Source organism: Mastomys coucha, unplaced genomic scaffold (genome assembly GCF_008632895.1).
Source record: "Mastomys coucha isolate ucsf_1 unplaced genomic scaffold, UCSF_Mcou_1 pScaffold13, whole genome shotgun sequence".
NCBI lineage: Eukaryota > Metazoa > Chordata > Mammalia > Rodentia > Muridae > Mastomys > Mastomys coucha.
Window position 1 is genome coordinate 14355546 of NW_022196895.1, and position 15043 is coordinate 14370588.

General features: G+C 36.2%; 1 non-coding gene across 1 annotated transcript; it reads left to right on the top strand.

Annotated features, from left to right (window-relative positions):
- The first annotated feature begins 2214 nt into the window (after positions 1 to 2214).
- On the top strand, positions 2215 to 2377 carry LOC116087936. The gene has a single exon (XR_004117708.1). It is a non-coding gene; the product is annotated as a U1 spliceosomal RNA (small nuclear RNA).
- Positions 2378 to 15043: the final 12666 nt, after the last annotated feature.

The following is a 15043-nucleotide window of genomic DNA, read 5'->3' on the forward strand; positions in this document are numbered from 1 at the left end:
TAAGAACGTAATCTGCCTTATGGTGACGTCTTCGACCATCCCTTGTTATAATCCCTTCTAGTAAACAACCCCAATAAACTCTTGAAGTGCAATATAGTAAGTGAATGGATTGACATGCATTGTATCTCTGTGATGATTTTTTTCAAAAGCTTAGGAATGGAGAAAAACATACTATTCAAAGAGCAGTTAAGAGTGGGATAATTACGACTTTTATAAGAGGAACGAGTTTCAGAAGAATATAAGAAAATTAAGCCAATCAATAATGGTGTGATGAAATTTTATAAAATATGTGTGCATGTATTTATAAACGTGTTTCAAAATATACTAGGTAAAAATGAGAAGATGTAAACAAGAAATGCACCCTCAATTAGAGTTGGAAACTGCAACAATGTTCTCAGTAATTAGTCAAGGAGATGCGAAATCAGTAAGACGCAAATGTTGAAAACACTGTCAACCACTTAGATCTAATACATTCTGAGCACTCCATTCAACGATAGCAGAGCAACCATCTTTTTTAAATGTACATGCAACAAGAACTGTGGAACAAATCTTTATGTCAGATCTTAATAAATTTAAAGCAAAAAGAAATTTTACAGGTATGCATTTAGAAGTCAAGGTCATTAAACTAGAATTCAATGATAAAGAGATAGCCATTAAAGCCAGGAGTGATAGTATATGCCTGTAATTCCTGCTCTGGAGGGGGTAAGGCAACATGTGTAATGCAATCTCACCAACAGTCTGGGCTATTATAAAATCTTTTCTCAAAAAAAAAAAAAAGAAATTAATAATATACACTAGGAAACTAAACACCACAGTTCTGAATATTCATCATCCAAAAAGATAATGTTAAAGGAAATTAAAAATATTATAAATGAATAAAAATGAAAACATAGCATGTAAAACTTGTCCTATGCAAAAATGAATAGAATATGTAAAAATGTATAAAGCTTAATATTTACATTACAAAAAGCTTAGAGTAAATAACTTAAACTTCTAGTATATGAAACTAGAGAATGAAGAGGAAATTAAATCTCTAACTAAGAAAGAAAAGTATACAGACAGTAAGAGTCAGATATTGAAGGCAGAAACACAACAAAAAAAATCAAGAAGACAGCAATTTGATTTTCTGAACAGATTATTGAAGGCAGAAACACAACAAAATAAAAATCAAGAAAACAGCAATTTGATTTCCTGAACAGATTAATGGAATCAAAAACTTTCTCACTGAGAAGTCTTAAGAAGATGTTAGGAGACTCAGTTTATAAACATTGTGGATGAGAGAGTATCACACAGAGGACATACAATATTTCTATAGGCAAGAAGGGACTCATTCTCAACAATTCAATGCTCATACATTGTTCCATAATTAAAGAAAAGAAGACCAAACATTTCAAATACCAAGCCTAACTTATGCTTTTTCTACCTCTCTTTACCTCTCTCTCTCTCCATATACATGTGTGTGTGTGTGTGTGTGTGTGTGTGTGTCCTGAGTAGTTTTTAGTTCAAATTGACAACTTTAGAGTCAGCAGAGTGGAGGATGCCACAATTGAGAAAATACCTCAGAAAGATCTAAATTCTGTAGGGAATGTTTTAAATGATTGATGTGGGATGGCCTACCCCATTGAAAGTGAAGCAATCTTTAGTCTTTAGTTCTTTAAGGAAACATGATGAGCAAACCATGAGAAACTACCTTGGAAGAGGAGCCACTCCATGACCTCTGCATCAACTCTTGACTCCTGGTTCCTGCCCTGTTTGAATTCCCCTCCTGAAGTTTTTTGAATTATGCAATATAATGTGGAAGAGTATGCCACATCCAGATATACTTAAAATAAACAAATCAGACCAAAACACCAGAAAAATTATAATTATAAATAATTTCACAGGAGACATAATGTTTGCCAGCAATTTTTTTTTCTGGCATCCCGTATGCTGTGGCTTATGAACATACCTATCACAATATTGTAACTCATTTCAAATGGCAAAGCTGAACAAACTTTGCAGCAAAGAAATTCTTTAGCATGACAAAGATATTTAGTTAAAATCTATAGCAAATATCCTACTCAGTCCTAAGTCGTAATCTCTAAACACACAGAAATACACAAACCACATGTACCTTGTCAGTGAGGTGGTAGACTGGCCTGGGAACAATGTAATATAATCATAACAAAGTATTTACAAACTTTCCTATAAAGTATATTTAAAAATATGTCACTCATGCCAACTAGGCAGGGAGATACCATGATCACGAAGGTGGTTTTCCCAGGATGAAGCTTATCCTTTGTACTCTAGATGTGCTGACTCCTGCGATGTCCCCAAATGCAGGAAACTTGACTGCATAATTTGAGGTAGTGCAGGACTGTGTTCCCGTTCTCCCCTGTAGGGAAAAAAAAATATGTCACTCAGTCATCTTCCAAAGTGTTAGCTTTATGAAAGTCAGTGAAGGACACGAACAGCTTTTAGGTCTAATAAAACATGGAACTAAATGAAATGAAAATGAAACGTGGAATCTTTTAAAGAAAATACGGAAAAAATATCATTAGTCCCTTGTTTATGTACAGTTTATCCTTTAGTGAGTAATACTATATCAATGTTATTTTATTCGTTTCTTGTTCCATTTCTGAAAATGATGCCATATATATAAAGACTACATTAGGGTATTCAGTACTAATTTATTTGAATTTAGTAATATTAAAAGAAAAATGTAGGGAAAGTCTCTAAGCAGATTGCAAAGTATAGTAGTATTAGTATTTTAAACATCGGCATGAAAACTGATACTCCAAATCCCCACTTTTCGTTGCTTAAAGTTTCTCAGAGAAGTGTGCCTGTGCTTCTATACTTCCCCAGCACTGTGTGCACATGCTTATGTGCACTGGCTTGTCTCTGGTGCACATGGATCAGAGCTTTGGTTTGAAATAAACAGGAAGCCTGTTTATTGGTTTTTGTTTTGTTTTGTTTTGTTTTTATAAAAGGACCATTACATGTGTACCTGTGGGATATTCTTTTTTTTTTTTTCAATTTAGAGCTTATATATTCGTGCCCAATATAAGATCTGTAGTTAACTTTTTCTTTATTGGCTATTTTATTTATTTACATTTCAAATATTATCCCCTTTCTTGGTTTCCCCTCCGCAAACCGCTGTCCTATCCACCCTCCCCTTGCTTCTGTGATGATGCTTCCCCTCCCACCCACCCACCCATTCTTTCCTCACTGCCCTGGCATTCCCCTACACTGGGACATCAAGCCTTCACTAGACCAAGGGCCTCTTCTCCCATTTATGCTATTGTCCCTTTTGTTTCTTTCTGCTCCTTCCCCTCACTTCCCAATGACCTTTTCTAATTCCTCATCTACTTTTTCATTTCTCTACCGTTTTTGTGCATCCTCCTTCCTGTCTCCCTTTTCCTTTGTCTCTGCCAGACAGCATGATCACAAATCAGACCATACAGAATCCTTGAAGAAATGAATTATCTTGGAAGGTCCGAGAAAAGTTATCAAGCACAAGCATAGTCAATACTCTCATAAATGATCAACATTGATTTATTTTGTATTTTGATCACTCTAAAAATTATTTCATTTACATGTCTGTGTGAGTTCATATACTTGTGGATCCAGGTGAGGCTGTGGGATCCCTTGAAACTTGAGTTAAAGGTGACTGGGAGGCACCTGATCCAGGAGCTCTGATCCACAACAAGTATGGTTCGATGTCCTGCTTTCTCTCTTAGGGTGACCAGGCTGCACACCTGCTGGGAAAGCATGAAGCAGAACCACAGGACCGGGAACAGGTGGGACCGCGGGATCTTTGTCTGGCTATGATTGTTGTGGAGGCGTGGGGGTAGCCTTGTCTGAGGATTTCAGTGAACCGGTTCTCTTAGATGAATTTCAGTGAAACAACTCGGGCTCTTGATTCTGGATATACAAAGGCTATAGAAACCTTGGAGAGTGGAAAGGAGTTTTTCAAGTGATGTACATTGGCTGAGGATTGTATGGGCTCTGAAAGCATTTGCATAGAAAGGAAATCCAGGTGCTTGCCAGGCAGGCTCTTTGGGAGGAAGAAAGTTGTGCCTGCACCAAGGACTATGTGACATTGCTCAGTAGAGGAGCTGGGCTCTCATATTGATATTCAGATCTTTATTTTTTCATACGTTAATTGGTAATAAGAAAACTTGTTCTATTGATTTATTTTGATTCATATTAATATCAGTTGTAGCAATATTATAAAAAAAAAGGCAAAGAAAGTAACATAAAGCTCATATTAATGCTATGATAGTCTTGGCAAGGAAAGCTCTTTAAAAGTTTTAAATCGCAGTTGGATGCGCTTGAAAGTGAGAAGTAAGGACTATGCCCAGAACGAGTTCTGAGGAAAGAATAAGAATTTCCCCTGTAATCTTTATCCCAGATACGTGTCCCTCTTGAAAATCTAGGAAGTTCATTCCACTTGGTTCTATAGATGAAGATAGCTACGTATAGCTATGTAACAGATGGAATTAATTGTTTATTATTATTATTAGCAGAATCAATTCAAATATTTAGTGACTCTCTTATCAGTTATACGCTAGGCTTCATGGACCATGTAGGCTGTGAAAGCCATCTATTTTGCACCTCAAAAGGCCGTATGTGCTAGAGTTTAATGTATATACATGGGAAAAATATATGGGGTAAAGAGGTTGTGGATGTAATGGAAGATAATGATGCTACATTTCTCCACAGGTTATGGCAGTTCCTATACAAACAGTCACATGCTTTTTCTTTTTAAATGTTTGTTTAATTCCACAGTTCAGTTTCCATGCTTACTTGGCTAACTAGTCCAACATTAATTGTGTTATTATTTCCATATGTTCTATATCAATTTCATCTTATTACTTCTGAATTTCCTTAATTCTCTGCTACACAGTCCATAAAGATGGTGTCTCAGATGAGTTTGGCAACACCATGCATACCATTAACCAACTGGCATTGCCTCTGATAATAACTTAGTCTGTTTTCAAAAAAATTTTATAGGAAGATTTGACTTTTCTCTTGGAAAATACAATTTGCAAATAGTATTATCCCTACATTTTGGATATCTGAAAATATGACAGAAATTTGCACTAGAAACCTATCTATTATGACCTGATTTGTATTGGAGGTAAGCATAAATTAATGATATCTTTGACACTCAGCTTTAAAAGAAATTCCCTGAATTTGTTGTGATAATCACTACTGTTACTTTCTCTTATTTCAAGTCATGGAAACAGATAATGTCTATATTTTCTTAGGTACTGGTCTTCTGTATGTTTCAGAAACATGAGTCAGTGTGTTAGAGAAATTCATTCCAAAGACAGAATTTTATTGGGGAATGTAATTATTTGAATGCAACCTATAGCTAAATGTTTACATTGTTTTGTTACTTTTCTCAGTGCGTGGCAATTTACTTGTCAGAAACTCAAGAGAGGAAATGTTTGTTTTGCTCATATTTCAGGGAACACAGATCACATCAGGGAATGCATGACAGCTCAGATAACATGCATTACATCCTGGTGGATACATAAGCAATATGTATAAACAGAGGTTGAATTGGTTCTCAAAGGCTCCACTTCCTACTAGCAAAGTTACATTTCAGCATTGCCAGTAGAGAACCAAGTATTCAGAAACTTGAGCCTGTGAAATCATTCCACAGTCAAGCCCTATAGGATTTTGATACAATTTCTCTTCAGACACTTTGTATCTTCTTTCTCTTCCACGAATTAGCTCAACTGCTATTCTGGCAAAACTTCCATTTGTCCTAGACATAAATAAAGCATCTGTGAACCCCCAAGAAGGGTATTCTCAGGTTTTGGAATTGCCTAGATATTGTTTTGATAGTGTTCTTTACAATATATGCAAAGATAATATCACATCTTAGAATGACTGAATCCCTACAGCATCATAAAAAGTATATATTAATTATAAGCCAGGTATATAATTAAACTTATAATACTGCAGGAGTACTTATGAGTTTTTCTCATCTTGAATGACCAATATCTGCCTGAAATATCAAGAGGAAAGAATTTTATCCCAACTATATGCTCATCTCAGTGTGTCACTCTCAATTCTACTTCTGATGTGTTATAGTATTAGCCGGCTGACATAATTGCTAAGCCAACACTACCACATAGATGTAAGAACTCATATCTGCTCTTGTCTCCATTGGACCAAGAATAACCTTCAAATTACACCTATCCCAGTATCAGATGATATATTTTCACTTTTTAAAATTTTATTTTTGAATAATATTTTTTTGCTTTTTTTCAAATGCTACTTTATGCTAATTTTTACCTTTACTTTTGTTATAGAAATAACAGAAATAACTAAGATCCCTGCCCAAGGTTTCTACCCTGCATTATGGATTTCCAGAATAAAAAAAACACACACATAGCCTTTATATTTACAATAAGCCCTAAACAGCACAATAGCTGGGCATCTGCTTACCATTCATGCTGTTAAAATTTACTTTCTTATCAATAACCCTGATTTATTATTACTTATAATTTACTATGTTTTATCTGAGCCATGCTTAACTTCAACTGGACAGCCCTCAGGGCCACTCTTTCCTGATCCTTAACACATGGCAGCTTCTATTTTCTCCTTTCCTACACATTCTTCTCCTTCTCCCTACCCAAGCCCAGGAAGCCTAAACCCCACCTATGTCTTTTCTGATCAGCTATTGGCTATTGCCATTTTGTTTTTTTTTTTGTTTTAATTAGATTTTTTTTTATTTACAATATTTACTTTCCCAGGCTTCCCTTCCCCCCAAAAAAGGAAAAAAAAATAAAAGAAAATAAACCAAAAAGTAAAACAAACCCCTGTTCCCTTCCCCATCCCCCTGTTCACCATCCTACCCACTCCTGCTTACTGGCTCTGGCATTCCTCTACACTGAGGCATAGAACCTTCACAGGGCCAAGGTCCTCTCCTCCCATTGATGACTGACTTGGCCATCCTCCACTATACGCATGCTGCTGGAGCCATTAGTCCCACCATGTGTACTCTTTGATTGGAGTATTAGTCCCTGAGAGCTAAGGTGGTACTAGTTAGTTCATATTGTTGTTCGTCCTAAGGGGCTGAAAACCCTTCAGCTCCTTGGATCCTTTCTCTAGCTACTTCACCAGGAACCCTGTACTCAGTAGAGACTCACAGCCATCCATTGGTCTGAGTACAGGGCTATTGCCATCTTTACTTACTAACCACAATTAACTGGGGGCAAGGTCACAGCTAGTGTCTACGAGTGGACATTCTTGTCTCTGGAACAATTAGTTTTAGGGACCAAAATTAGTGTTAGAATATAAGCAGCACCAGACTAACACACTACATCTTTATCAGACAATATAACATGGCTCTATCATTTAAATAAGCACATGAAGTTCCAGTTGGTGGTAGCTACCTATTAGCAAAGAAAAATATCATCATATATTGGGGACATGCAAGTAATAATAATTTTTTGTATATATATTATTGTCAGAGTCTTATGAATTAAAGTAAGTATGTCTAAAATGTGACATAAGATGCCATGTGGCTATCATCAGAGATTGGTTTCATGATGCACGTTTACCTGCTTATAAACATCTATGGATGCTTGCTCATTCATATACATTATTATATATGGTCTTTAAATATTGGTAATGGGAATAATTGGTTGTGAATCTGTTCATGCTGAGTCTTCAGATGAAAGCTAACCCTTCTATAAAATCTTTATACTCCTGAAATTCCAGTTGACTTTCCTGTATATCCTATAACAATCTTATGAGATTAGAGATTTTGTTTCATTTTGCTAACTCTAATGACTACATTTTATTATACTATATAGACCGTCTTTTATTTTTGTTCTTTCAAAAATGTATTTATCTACTTTTTGTATGATGTAGGCATACTTATAATATCCCCTTAATTTTTATAATTTTCTTCTTATTGTTTCTGTATTTTTAATTTCTAAAAAAATGACATGAACACAAAGAGTGCTTCATTTACTTCAATTATATAATATACTCACTGCAGAGCCCAGTCTTCAATGTTTATTATATGGTGATTCTTAAAATATCACCATATATTGGGGACATGCATAGTTTATTGCAACTAAATATATTATTGTCAGAATCTTGTAAATTAAAGAAAATATATATCTAAAATGTGACATAAAAGTCTATGTAGCTACCATATGATGTATCTGTATATTTTCTAACACCAGTTTACTTTTGAATAACTCCTATGATTTCAAATATTCTCAACACTGCAAAGACTGTTTTTCTATTTTCCTATGTAATGGAAGTAATTTTGAGGATTGATCCCATGTAATGACTTCATATGTCTATCCAAGTTGACTTTCAACATTTTTATTCATAGTTAGTTAGCAAGTTGGTTGGTTGGTTACCTTGATAGCCATGTATTTTGCCAGAGGAAATGAACTCTGTGGTTTCAACCAACCCCCCACTAAATATTTTACCAAGAATGATTTTTTGATATCTTACATGTTTATAAACAGTGGTATTCTACCTTCATACATGATTGATAGTTTCGATATGAGAAGAATTCTAAAGTAAAAATAATTCCCCCTTGAGAATAGTGAGAACTGCTATTCAAAGCAACTACTGTGAGCCGTGGTCTTCTGATCTGCTCCTTGTCCATGGACCTCTATGTGTGTTTTTCCAATGTATGCCCTCTTTTGATATGCTATCTCAATAATATTGAATTATTGTAATTAGGAGTATATTTACCCTTGCAATATTCTGAGTGAGACCTTTTATTCTAGAGTTATATCTTAGTTGGGAAAAAGTGTTCTATACATATTTGATTCCTTCTCTGTCTCAGTTGTTCTGAGATTCTGAAAGTCATTGGCTACAACTAAGACTTTTTCATTGCTTTTTGTCTTTTATGTTGATCTCACATTATTAATTTATTTATTTATTTTTCTTTCTACTTTGTAACATAATATTATAAGGATAGTTCCTAAAATGTCTGCAAATTTGCATGCAATATTTTTTAATATTGAAAATAGATTCTTCTTTCACACAATACATCACAACAACAGTTCCCCTCCATCTATCACTCTAAGCACTCTAAGCTTTCCCTCCCGTCCTCTCTCTCCCATATCCAAACCCCTCCATTACCATTTACAAAAGATCAAGTCTCCAAAAAAAAAACAAAAACAAAAACAAAAAAAACCAAACAAACAAACAAAAAAACCTAATCACAAGGAAAACCAAGAGACAGTAAGACAAGTGAACATCTCCCATATCAAACCTGGACAATAAGAAAAAAAGAATTCAAAGAACAACCAAAAGCGTCAGAAACATACCTACTCCCACAGTTAGGAATTACACAGAACACCAAGCTAACAGCAACAACAATATACATAGTGGACCTTGTGCAGTCCTATGCATGCATGCCTGATGGTTGCTTCTTAATCTCTGTGAGCCCATATGAGCCCTGATTAGTTGGCTTGATGGACCATATTCTCCCGGTTTCCTCCATACATTCTTACTTCTACAATCTTTCCTCTTACTCTTATGTGGTTTCCCAAACTCCAATTTAGATGCTTTCGTCCTATAATGTCTGGTTGTAAGTATATACATACTCCCTTCTGGTTTTTTTTTTCCTTATTGTATTTGGTTCTACCATAAGTCTCTCTAGGCTATTCTGCTTCCAGCTCCTGGCCATCCAGGCTGTGTAGGGTATGGGCTCCCTCTCCTGGCATCAGCCTCAAATTAAACCAGGCATTAGTTGGCCTCTTCCATGAGTTATGTGGGCCACCCTTTTCTTTGAAAACCTTTCTGAATTTATAGCACTGGAACCCACACACCTCATTTTACTGGCTTCACATTATTTATTAAATGTGATATATTTTATATAATGCATATATTTGTACTTCCAATAATTCCAGGTCTTAAATATTGTCTTGACATTGGATCTTCTTTAAAAATATGAATTATTCTCATCTCCCTTTATTCTGAGGTAATTTTATGCATTTATCTTTTTCTCCTTTACTTAGAGAAATCACATAAATATCAACTTAATCCTATCTTATTAATTCATAATTTAAATTGAGTGAATAATTAAAAACTTTGCAAATCTGCTTATGAGAAGGCACTTGGGATCAAGATCAGGTGGAATAAATTTTGCTTTTTATTGTGCAGGTGGGGAAATCTCAATAGACAATTTACATAGGCAGCTCATATACCAAACAAAAAGACTTTGAAGATTCCCAGCTAAATGAGGACTATATATACATGGTGTTCTGCATATAAGTAGAAACACATGTACTAAATACATATAAAAGAGTATATATCTGAATGGAGAGATGGTTCAGGCAGTAAGTGTTTCTTTCCCTTACAATTACAGGGACAATATATAGTTCGTCAGAACCCACATAAAAAATAAATCATGGTAAATTTCAATGCTGTGCAGGTAGGTACAGATTGATACCTGGGGTTTGATAATAAGCAATCTTAACTTTGCTTGATCTCCAGTCCATTGAGAAAATCATTCTCAAAAACAAAGATGAATGTTGACTAAGGAGCAATGACTGAAGTTATTCTCTGGTCTCCACATACCTGTGTACATATACCTGTGTACATGATAGCATGCATACAAATGTTGATGTAAATATGCACATGTGTACATACACACACTGTTACAACACACACAAAAACACACATGCGTACACACACACACATACACACACACACACCACATTTCATAGATATTTGTCTGTGTACCAATAAGGATGATTGATCCAGGTGGATTAAATGACATTCATGGTTATGCAGCCTTCCTTTTCTTCTTTTCACTCCAATTGTAAAACAGGAAATGTTAAGGGTATATCAGGGTGAGTAATGGCCTTCTTACTAGTTTTAATCATTGATTACCAGATTTGGCTTCATTCAGCAGGAATCTGTATTCATTTTCCCTTTGTGCTGTTTCTGCCTTACTCTCCCACTACCATGTTCATATCTTTATACTCCTCAAGTTTGAGTTTAGTAGCACTGTATTAGGGTAACAAAACAAATGTTCAAAACTTATGTACAGAAAATCCTAGCACTTCACTTAAATTTATTAGCTATTCAACAACTTGACAAAAGTTCTAAATATTCAATTCTAGAAGACAGGAAGGTCATATTTCCCGAACTTGGTGATTGGCTATATAAACTGTAGGCTCAGTTTTCCTGGAATGTTTTTAATCATCCTGATCAGTTTCTAACCTTCACAAGTGAAGAGTTTCCTAATCATCATTGCTTGTGACAGGTGATAATAAAGAGCTGTGAAAAGTCTCACTAACACATCAAGCAATACGAAAAACTGTAGGCTAGCTCACTTTGAATACAGACATCGCGGGATCATGTCATAAACGTTAATAATTTATCTTCAGGTTACTTAGACATAACAATGAAATCACAAACATCTCATAATGCAACTAAGTCTGCCTACATACTAACTTGAATAAGGGTCCTAGAATTAGTGCTCCCGTGTAGAGTTAGCAGTGCCTTCATAGGATTGCTCTTGAAATAAGTCAGTCAATCAGTCACTAAGTCAGTCAGTCAGTACTAAGTAAATAAACAAGTAACCTACAAACAAACAAATATAAGTGCGAAGCCGGGTCTCTCTGCCACTGATGCTGGGGCTGCATGATGAGTTAGTTAAAAGGAGGCGATGTATAGTCATGATATTTTATTATAGGAAAGAGAAAAGAAGCCGGCCATGATGATGTGGAGAGAAAGAAAGGAGAAGAAGGAGAGTAGAAGAGAAGGAGAGAGAGGGCAAAAGAGGAAGAAAGCAAGAGAACAGGAGAGGAAGCAAGAGAGCAAGAAAGAGAGGAGGGGGCAAACTGCTCCTTATATTGTGAGGCAGGGCTATCTGTGGTCAGATGACTGTAGATAGGGTCCAGAAAGAATGCTGGGAGATTGGGGCATTGTCTACGTGACAGAACACACATCTCCTGAGGGGGGCTGTGGAAGGTTGTGACTGAAACAGGAGCCAGGGGCCTAGGAGTCATGGCCAAACTCCATCTCTCCCTTGCAGGTAGAAATTATTGCCCACTGGGTCACCTGAGTTCCAGACTTAGACTCGAGTGGCTCCAGGTTGCCTGAACAGACCACTGCCCCACATATAAGTGTGCCTAAGAGAGATAACAGGTTCTATGTGAATTGTCAAAGGAGCGAATCTTTTTATTATTTCTTGCTTTCTTTCTTTAGACCATGAATTTTTCTAAGCATTTAACTTGCATTATATCTAACTAATCTGTACACTATTTTATGAGTTGAGTTATCTTTCTGGGGTGTCTGAAAGCTCTATGACTGTCAGTGAAATGATCTGTAAAAAAGCAAGAAGGAAACATAGTTCAGCATGATTAAGTTAGGTAGGCTTGTTCAAACTTCTGGAGTCTGACCTCCAAATGGTTTGTTTTTGCATATTTTGACACAGTAAAATTTTGGGAAAAACTTTCCTTGTGAAAATTATCTCAACAAAGCTTAAGATATGGCTACATCCAAACTCCTTGCAAAGAACCTCTATGTTGAAGTGTAAACTCGGCTGCCAGTTCCAAAGCCCCCGGAGGAGGCTCCACTCCCAGGCACTCTAGCAAGCCCAGGACTTAGGATCAGGAGTGAGAAGAACACATCTGTTCCAAAAACACTAAGAATAACTAGGACCAGCAGGATCCAGGGACACAGGAAGCCTACCTGACAACAGGCTCTGGTTCCTTCCTGTCTGCACTGGTCTACCTTGTGTAAGAACCCTACAGCCAGTCCCACAATCTCCAGAGCTTGGACATACCAGGATCTCAGGGTCACAGAGCACCTTGAAACACAGAAAACCTAATATACCCAGAATCTCAGGATCCTAGGATCCCAGAATCAATCACAGGATCACAAAGACAGCTGGACTCTGACTCAACCAGGATTACAAGAAGGACAGGCTCCAGTCAGATATTACAAGGCCAGGGAGTACTAGAGATATTCAGATGGCAGGAGGCAAGCATAAGAACAGAAGCAAAAGAAACCAAGGTTGCTTGACATCATCAGAACACAGTTCTCCCACTATAGCAAGTCCGGAATGCATCATCACACCAGAAAAGCAAGATTCAGATCTAAAGTCACTTCTCATAATGACGATGGAGGACTTTAAAAAGGACATATATAACTCCCTTAAAGAAATATAGGAGAACACAGGTAAAGAGGTAGAAGCACTTAAAGAGGAAACACAAAAATTCCTTAAAGAATTACAGGAAAACACAATCAATCAGGCAAAGGAAATGAGCAAAACCATCCAAGATCTTTTATTTATATATTTATTTATTTATTTATTTTTGTTTTCAAGACAAGGTTTCTCTGTATAGCCCTTGTTGTCCTGTAACTCACTCTGTAATGAGCCTGTCCTCTAACTCAGAAATCTGCCTGCCTCTGCCTCTCAAGTGCTGGGATTAAAGGCATGTGCCACCACTACCTGACAAAACCATCCAAGATATAGAAATGAAAGTAGAAACAATAAAGAGATGACAAAGGGAGACAACTCTGGAAATAGAAAAACTAGGAAAGAGATCAGAAGTCATAGATACGAATATCACCAACAGAGTAAAAGAGATAGAAAAGAGAATCTCAGGGGCAGAAGATACCTTAGAAAACATTGACAGAATAGTCAAAGAAAATGCAAAATACTCCTAACCCAAAACATCCAGGAAATCCAGGACATGATGAGAAGATCAAACTTATGGATAATAGGTGTAGAAGAGAGCAAAGATTTCCAACTTAAAGGGCCAGTAAATATCTTCAACAAAATATAGAAGAATGCTTCCCTAATCTAAAGAAAGATATGCCCATGAAGACACAAGAAGCCTACAGAACTCCCAATAAACTGGACCAGAAAAGAAATTCCTCCCATCACATAATAATCAAAACATCAAATACATTAAATAAAGAAAATATTAAAAGCAGTAAGGGAAAAATGTCAAGTAACATATAAAGGCAGACCTATCTGAATTACACCAGACTTCTCAGCAGAGACTATGAAACCCAGAAGATCCTTAGGTTCTGTCATATACAGAACCTAAGAGAACCTAAATGGCAGCCCAGACTACTGTACCCAGCAAAACTCTTAATTACTGTAGATGGAGAAACCAAGGTATTCCATGACAAAACCAAACTTACACAATATATTTCCACAAATCCAGCCTTACAAAGGATAATAGATGGGAAACACCAACACAAGGAAGAAAATCACACCCTAGAAAAAGCAGGAAAGAAATCTTTCAACAAGTCCAAAAGGCACACAATCATAATGCCACCTCTAACAACAAAAATAACAAGGTGGAACAATCACTTTTCCTTAGTATCTCTTAACATCAAAGGACTCAACTCCCCTATAGAAAGACATAGACTCACATACTGGATAAGTAAACAGGACTCAGCATTTTTCTGCATACAGGAAACACACCTCAGTGACAAAGACAGACATTACCTCAGAGAAAAAGGTTGGAGTGCAATTCTCCAAGCTAATGGTCTCAAGACAGAAACTGGAGTACCCATTCTAATATCAAATAAAATCGACTTTCATCCAAAAATTATTAAAAAGGATAAGGAAGGACACTTCATACTGGTCAAAGGAAAAATCTACCAAGATGAACTCTCAATTCTGAACATCTATGCTCCAAATGCAAGGGAACCCACATTTATAAAATAAACTTTACTAAAGTTCAAAGCACACATCACACCCCACACAATAATAGTGGGAGACTTTAATAGCCCACTCTCAGCAATGGACAGATCATGGAAATAGAAACCAAACAGAGACACTGTGAAATTCATAAGTGTTATCAAATAAATGGATCTAACAGATATTTATAGAACAATTAATGCTAAAGCAAAAGAATATACTTTATCCTCTGAACCTCATAGTACCTTCTCCAAAATTGACCATATAACTGGCCACCAAACAAGCCTCAACAGATGCAAGAAAATTGAAATAGTCCTGAGTACTTTATAAGATCACCATGGACTAAGGTTTGTCTTACATTCCAACAACAACAAAAAAAAATGGAAAACACAC